Source organism: Prunus avium, chromosome 2 (assembly GCF_965620075.1).
Source record: "Prunus avium chromosome 2, drPruAviu1.hap1.1, whole genome shotgun sequence".
In the NCBI taxonomy this organism is placed as follows: Eukaryota; Viridiplantae; Streptophyta; class Magnoliopsida; order Rosales; family Rosaceae; genus Prunus; species Prunus avium.
This window is the reverse complement of record NC_142285.1, coordinates 4,016,349-4,018,718: the sequence shown is the minus strand read 5'-3', so window position 1 is coordinate 4,018,718 and position 2,370 is coordinate 4,016,349. Positions and strand designations below refer to the sequence as shown.

General features: G+C 37.6%; 1 non-coding gene across 1 annotated transcript; it reads left to right on the top strand.

The window, feature by feature from the left end:
* Positions 1–209: 209 nt before the first annotated feature.
* On the top strand, positions 210–316 carry LOC148296287 (small nucleolar RNA R71). The gene has a single exon (XR_015834158.1). It is a non-coding gene; the product is annotated as a small nucleolar RNA R71 (small nucleolar RNA).
* Positions 317–2,370: the final 2,054 nt, after the last annotated feature.

Genomic DNA, 2,370 nt, shown 5'->3' with positions numbered 1-2,370 from the left:
TCTGCACACTAGAAGCATCATTAGAACCACTAATAACACGTTTACCTCTTGTATCCGTATGTTGGGTCTCCATTGCTATCTCCTCAAAGAGTTCGTACGTTTCTTCTGGAGTTTTGGTTTTAAAAGAACCACCTGCAAAATTGGTGACTATATTATGACTAGAAGGGGTTAGTCCTTTATAAAACATACGCATTTGAAGCTTCAATGGAATCCCATGATGAGGACATTGGTTGAGCAACCCATTGAATTTCTCCCATGCTTCACAAAACGATTCATCATCTTGCTGTGCAAATAACAAGATCTTGTCCCTAAGCATGTCGGTCTTTTGCGTGGAGAAGTATTTTTCCAGGAACTTCTTTTGAATGGCAGACCATGTAGTGAGTGAACCAGGCTTCAAAGAATTCAACCAATACTTCGCCTTATCCTTTAAAGTGTATGGAAACACTCTCATTCGAAGTTGATCTTCTGTCACACCTGTCAAGGGAAAAGAACTCACAACATTAAAAATATCCTTTATATGAGTCAATGGATCTTCATTAGGTAAACCATAAAAGGAAGGCAGCATATTAAGATGAGAAGATTTAAGCTCATAATTTCGAGCTACAGTGGGCAGCAAAATGCTTGAAGGAGATGCTGGAATTGTTGGGATATCAAGTTCTCCCATGAACTCAATGGCAGCCATCATTTCTTCTTCTTCTTGGTCTGAACTTGCTTCCGAATTTGAAAGTGAAGAACCGGGAAGTTCAGTGTGGAGAGCAAGACTTGTAAATGTAGCAAGAGCTTGCTCTTTTGCAGTTGACAACTCCCTTTCTAGACGATTCTGAATTTCAGAGGTCACTCGTCTGGGTTGCAATGATGGTCCTGCGTTCAAAGATCTAGAACGTTGGAACGAAGACCTCACTTGTTCAAGTAATGGATTTTTAGACATAAACTACCTGAAACAGAAAATTAGATTAATTAGAAACACTAAAAAGAATAGGGTAACCTTGGGCACATAACCAGGGAAGAACTTTCGTTCAGTCCCCGGCAACGGCGCCAAAATTTGTTGTTAATATTATGTTAACTCGCAATTGTACGGGGCAATTAGTAGTATAGCAAGACAAGTACGAGGTCGTACCCACGAAGACTGAGAAGTTAAAACTAGTTATGTACTTAGATTACCAAATTCAAGAAAGTAGGAGGTTATGTCTAAAACAGAATTTAAAACAAGAGTGGTTGTGATTGTTGAACAAAAGAAGCAAAATGAAATTGCAAACAAAAACAAGTAAACAAATGTAACAAAGAGTGGTTTTAAGAGTTGGAAAACAGATTTTGAGACTAGGGCATTCGAATCACCATAACAATTCAATTCTGGGTTATAAAGATTCAAGTAACAAGTCTAATTCAGATTCAAAGATTGATTCTAGCTAAAGTATGATTAGGCCATGGTGTTTGGTCCTAACCTTGTGTTCCTAATTCCCTAATTTGATCATTTGTTGTCTAACCTAAAATTAAGCATTAGGAACCCATTAAGCATAGAAGAACATTTTAAACAACCAAGTATGTATCTAATCCCTGTTGTCGAATGTCCATACATACTCTTCCTATTCATAGTTCAATTCGAATTAAAGCATGGTGTATACTCTTAATTCAAACCAAGATAGTTAACAAACAAGTTCTAATGGTGATCAATCATTCAAACAAGCATGTTAACTTATAAGCATAATGAATAAGAACATGAATCATGAATCAAACTTGAAACTCCAAACTTATAAACCCAGAATATTCATGTTAGGTTACATCGAAGCCCTAGTTATGGATTTAGCTACTCATAATGGAAAAGAGACTTGAACAGAAATGAGAAAACATAATGAATACAATAAGAGTAGAAAAACCCTTTTTCTGAAGTTCTTGTGGTGTCCAAGGCTTCTCCAAGTGCTTCTCCACTTCTAATGCTTCTCCAAGAGCTTCCCCACTTCTAGAAAGATGTATGGAGGATATGGAGGTGATTTGGGATGAGTTTGAGTGAGTGGTGATGGCTAAGGAAGATGAAATTCGTAGGGAAATGGAAGAGAGGTTTGCTGGAGTTGTTTTGGTGATTGTTGGAGTGTTTGGGATTTTGAGAGTGTTTGAGGATGGTTGGAGTGAATTGTGGGGGTTGTGAATCTCAGGATTTGTTGTCTTGAATGTGGAATGGATGTGGTATTTATAGGGAGAGGGGAGTGACAAATCTGAATTCAATATGGCTAATGCATACAACACTTGCATTATAAAAGATGAATTGGTTGATGCACTTCACTAATGCATACAACACTTGCATTATAAAATCTGAATTGGTTGATGCACTTCACCAATAGATCCCACCAGCAGCCCTAGCTCATCTTCATGTCA